Source organism: Mesoplodon mirus (assembly GCF_964341445.2).
Source record: "Mesoplodon mirus genome assembly, contig: HAP1_SCAFFOLD_682, whole genome shotgun sequence".
NCBI lineage: Eukaryota > Metazoa > Chordata > Mammalia > Artiodactyla > Ziphiidae > Mesoplodon > Mesoplodon mirus.
Genome location: NW_028295348.1, coordinates 252,199 through 257,902, shown reverse-complemented (window position 1 = coordinate 257,902; position 5,704 = coordinate 252,199). Strand labels below are relative to the sequence as shown.

General features: G+C 44.6%; 1 gene segment (V, D, J or C); it reads left to right on the top strand.

Moving 5' to 3' along the window:
• The first annotated feature begins 317 nt into the window (after nucleotides 1–317).
• On the top strand, nucleotides 318–784 carry LOC309797523 (immunoglobulin heavy variable 3-23-like). The segment is given in 2 exons: nucleotides 318–363; nucleotides 468–784.
• The last annotated feature ends 4,920 nt before the right edge of the window (nucleotides 785–5,704 follow it).

The following is a 5,704-nucleotide window of genomic DNA, read 5'->3' as shown; positions in this document are numbered from 1 at the left end:
TCACAGGATGTGTGTGCATATGTAAAATGACATATGGGCCCTAAGTGTTTAATCTGGAACAATCACACAATGAAAGTTATATTTCCCAAATGCTATCAACACCACAAAATCCAAGACTCTCACACCTGCTCTGAGACCCTGCCCTTTCTGAGGACATTCAATGACATAGCCTCTTATATACTATGAGGCCATGCAAATAGGGTCCTTCCTCTGCTGACATAAAGCAGCCGCAGCCCTGACCCTGCAGCTCTGGGAGAGGAGCTCCAGCCCGGGATTCCCACGTGCTCCCACTCGGGGTTCAGGACACAACACTCACCATGGACTTTGGGCCGAGCTGGGTTGTCCTTGTGGCCATTTTACAAGGTAATTTATGAAGAGCAAGAGATACTGACGATGTGAGTGGATATGAGTGAGGGAATCCGTGGCTGTGTGACAGTCTCCTGACCAGGATGTCTCTGTGTTTGCAGGTGTCCAGTGTGAGGTGCAGCTGGTGGAGTCTGGGGGAGGCTTGGTACAGCCAGGGAGGTCTCTGCGACTCTCCTGTGCAGCCTCTGGATTTACTTTTGATGATTATGCCATGAGCTGGGTCCGCCAGGCTCCAGGGAAAGGACTGCAGTGGGTGTCACTTATTAATTGGAGTGGTGATAACGCATACTATGCAGACTCTGTGAAGGGCCGATTCACCATCTCCAGAGACAACTCCAAGAACACGCTGTATCTGCAAATGAACAGCCTGAGATCTGAGGACACGGCCGTGTATTACTGTGGGAAAGACACACAGTGAGGGGAAGTCAGTGTGAGCCCAGACACAAACCTCCCTGCAGGGAGACAGGAGGGGGCGTGCAGGGGGCACTCAGGACACACAAGTGTGTGTTTCAGGCCCAGGAGCAGGTGCAGATGGTAGTTAAGGGCTGCTTTCCTATCAGGGTCTGGGGTTTCCTCTCCATACAGCAGTTTTCCCTGGGGAACCTCTCTACTCATCCATGGTTCCTTACTTACACATTCAGTCTCTGAATTAGAAAGACTTTTTGAAATAGGGGGAAAATGTCATATAGGAAAGACAGAGACTCCAACTTAGATATTCACGTTTTCCCTTGTCTAAATCTTGTCTAGATCTTGTCTAAATTGACCTGTTTCAAAACTATCCCAGCGGATCTATAGAGAGTTGAACAAATTCTTCCTTCCTCATTGTGAAATCTCAGCCCTGCCCTACTGATAGACCCGCTGTCCCTGCAAGGAGGCTGGCTCTTGACTTGCCTGCTAACCTCTTGCATGAGAAGCATAAATGAGTTGAGCAGCCCCGGATCCTCAGTGGGTCGCTGGGAGTGATGCCAGTTAGAGAGGATATGGTTGGGGGTGTTTCTACATGTGCTCCTTGCTTCCAGGCCCAGTAGAATCCCTATACGCTTAGGTAATGCCTGAATCCTGTTCTGCTGTGCAGTTTTTTTTATGTCAACTATTCATCATCAAAGCTATTACCAATAGACACATATGTAGGTGGTAGGGAAAGTTTATAGTCAGGTGGATAATAACATGAATCTTCAGAAGCTGCTGACAACAAATCTCCTTTCTTCACCACAGAATCTTAGATTAACACTAAAATGCAGGAAAATCACACAGGTTCTCATTCCACGAAGAGTCCTGTAGCCTCACAGGCAGGCCCACCTCTGTCCAGTAACCTTTGCAGGGGCGGCCAGGTCCAGGGTGGAGAAACCCCGGCCTCGACAGGACGTCTCACTGTGTCCTGATGTGTGCTCTCCAGCACATCACCTGCCAATTCCAGGCTGCAGTTCAGCTTCAACCTGTAAGATTCAAGTCAACCGATACCTACATCACATGCTTGGTGTGCATATGTAGAAACAAAATAATAAAAGAGGCCCTGAGTGTTGGAGCCCAGGGTAGGCTACCTCAAAATATCCCTCAAAGTGACTTAACAGAGAGCCAGTGCAGAGGGACATTGTGACATTCCTCCATGTAACCCTGAAGAAAGAAATAAACCTTCCATGTGAAAGATGCTTTCCCTGTACCTGGAGGTGGAAATGAAATGGTCCTTTACCCCATGCCTTCTGTCTGCCTTTTTTCTGTGCAAAAAATTTCGCCTAAGAGTAAGTTTAATCAGAGAAGTGAGAAAATTTAGACAGGAATGAAAACTACAGCAAAAAATAATAATAGTTTAGTCATTAAGCAAATCAAGGCCCTTTAGTTCATCCTCAAGGGCTACAGATAATATTCTTGTCCATGGCCCGTGAGCTGTCTTGTAGATACTGAAACTCCCACCAGGAGGAAGAAGTCAACTGCATGATGACCAGACTGTAGCCGTGACATAAGCTGCCACAATTCCAAGAACTGGCCTCAAAGAAATGGGAACAAACGGACCCTGGAATTGAAGATAAACTCTACTTAAAACAATCACGATGAGGCTGATCACACCACCACGTGACCAATTTCAAGGTGACTGCCAGAGTTGACTGTCGTTTCTGCCTGTAGACCCCTCCTTCCGACTATAAAAGCCCTTTCCCACAGATTCTCAGTGTGGGGTGGCCTTTGGAGAGAAGTCTGTCCCCCACCCCTGGGTGCAGGTAGCCAAAATAAAGCAAACTTTCCTTTCTACCAATGCTGCCTCTTCATTGGCTTCTCAACACCGAGCAGCCGAACCCTGCTTTCCATTACAGACGGTTGTCACCAGGGATGGGGAATTCACGCCTGGAAGTCTCTATGAACAAACCTTGTTCCTTCTGTAATGACTATGCCAGCCCAAACCCTGCTTACGTTCTTCACTAATTGAGCACCAAAACCATACGTTTCCTCCTTCTACCAATTCCTCACAAATATTGGATCTTTGTCTAAAAGTATGAAAGCTGCCTGCTTTGCTCACTTCTGGGTCCATTTCTATGGCACGTCCATGCCTATGGTTAAAAGTTTTTCTTTTCTCCTGTTAATCTGCCTTTGTTAGTTTTATTATCAGTCCAGCCTCAGGAACTCAGGAGGGGCAGGGGAGGAGATTTCCCTCCTGACAAATCCAAGGTGTCTTCTCTTCAGCCTCATTCTGGACAACCTCTTAGGAACCACTGTCCTCACGGGCCACTTTCACACTCCTGACATCACCTTGCCACTTGTGTTCTTCTGGCATCTCTTTTCTTCATTTCCATCTCACCCTTCAATATTTCTTCCAAATCAGTGTGATATTTCAGTGCCCATTTTCTGGATGTACAGGGTTTATTAGTCATTCCCTATGAAAGGACATTTTGGTCCTTTCCAAATTGTTGCAAATATGAATAAAGCTAACTAAGCATCGTGTGCAGGGTTTTCTCTGGACTAAAATCTTATTCTCTTTCAGATACATACAAAGGAGCACTATTGCTGAAATGTTGATAGGCGTATGTTTACTTTCACAAGAAGCCCCCAAAATGTCTCCCAAGGTGCATCCTGTTCTGCATCCCCACCAGCTGTGACTGGACTCCCTGCTGCTTCACATCCTCCAGGTGTTTAAGGTTCTCAGAGTCCTGATCTGATCCACTCTTGTAAGTTTGCAGGGATATGTCCTTGTTCTGACTGGCATTTCCCTGTGACATATGTTCTCCCATAGCCTTGTTTGCAAACTCTTTTTCTTTTTGGTCAGGTGTCTGTTAGGATTTTAGCCCATTTGTTAATCCTTTTGTTTCTTTCTTATTGTTGAGTTTAAGATTTCGTGGTACATATTAGATAACAATCAGATATACTAGATATGTCTTTTGCAAATATTTTCTGGCAAACTCTACCTTTCCTCTGGGTAAATTTTAAACGTACTTTTTTTTTTTTTTGCTTCTCCATTATTAGTTTTTATGTTTCTATTACAATGAAAAGTGAAGTTAAACTTTCACTTCCTAAGCCATGGGAACTTCTTGTGGGAACATGTCACAGTACACTCAAAGGCCTCTTTCAGATACTACAAGGACGGAATGGGTAAACAGACTTCTTCAGAGTTGCTCTTCTGGAAAAATAGAAATGTACCAACATACCCTCCTTCCTGTCTTGCTGGTGAGAACTGTGCTGCGTGTCCACAGAGACCCAGATCCTTGATGAGAGAGTGAGATTTCATCAGATCGAATGACTGTTTCCTAACAATAAATTTTACCCGTGATGGATCTGAGTTTATGAATGATTGTTACTTGAATGATTCAATGGATTTAGCAATGGTTGAAAACAAAATCAATACCTGGAATTATTATTATTAATTTTAATTTAGGTTACCCCAGAGAAGAGTTTGACAATTACAATTTCAGTAACACATTTCCATAATTTTGACTTATGCCTCTTAAAATTTAGATACCACGTTGTTTCATAATAAAGGTTTCATCTACATCCCTCACATTTGAAACTGGATTCCAAGTGGACCTAGAAGATGAAATATGAGGACAGCAAATCTCTACATTCAGTAACATCTCAGGCAACAAATCTAATATGACACGAGGACACTACTGATTTCCAAGTATAGTTCCTGCTTCTTCTTTGCTCAGTGAGTCCAAGAAAGATACAAAATGACCTAAACCATCTGGTCACATGTTCCTGAAGTCCACACCTCATTCGGAGCTTATGCTCTCAAGATTTTATAAGGGAAAACACAGAGACCTTCAGAAGGACCTGTCCACGTGGTCACCATGAACCCACCAACATCAGTCCTTCTCCTTCTCATCACAATTGTCAGGCCCTCTTGCTGTGAGAAAAACTGGTAACCTGCAAAGCAATATGACTTAAATCTCACCCCTTCTTTTTTCCATCACCCATTGGTCATCTCTAATGGATATTCCCTCCAGCATTATAATATGATCTAGTCTCCAGACATAATTAACTCCAATTAGCTCCACAAAGGACAAATAACTTTCTTTTAGTCCTGGTGACCTAACACATTTTCCTAGGGTTAAATAGACCCGAACAACACATCCCCCACCACTGAAACATAAAGATACCTGTTATATGTCCTTCTATGTTAACATGGATTTGGATGGATCTCCTCTAATCCACCAGCTCAAGAAAGGCAGGTCAGATCCTGGGGCATCTGTACACATACAGGCCCTTCTTCCACCTGGTGAATAACGGGCTCAGCTGGTTCTAGGTTTTAGATGCCATCCCTTCCGCTCCCCTATCCCACAGCGTAACAGCTCAATTTTCATGTCCTGACAACAGGGTCCAGACTCGTCCTGTGATTCTTGCCCATATTACTTGGTTGGCACTAGTATTATTGACACTCAAGCAGGCAGATTCTTTAGTATTTAATTTACTCCGCAAACATTATTGGAAAAGCTAGAAGAAGTATCGTACTCTGTTCATGAAATACTATGGAGTAAACATCGTCTCATAGACAGCAGGCTCGACATCAGTCAGTGTACAGGTGACGTCACTGGGCTGAGGGAGAGCTGACCTGCCCCAGACCCACAGGTGTGACCTCTAAGGGCAGGAGTGAAGCCAGTGCTACATGTACAGGGTGTCAGTCAGAGATGGGGACTCACACTGGTCTTTCTGGTTCCCAGGAGAGATAACATCACTTATGACACTGATGTCAATATCCAACACCCCTGGCAAACCCACTATAAATTTCAGACTCACCATTACCACCGTGATCCCCAATTTACATCCTGGCAGATGGAAATGCAGATGGTGAGGCCACATCCTCAGTGTCCACAGCGAGATGGATGGAGCTGTCCTCTGCTCTCCAGCACCATTTACT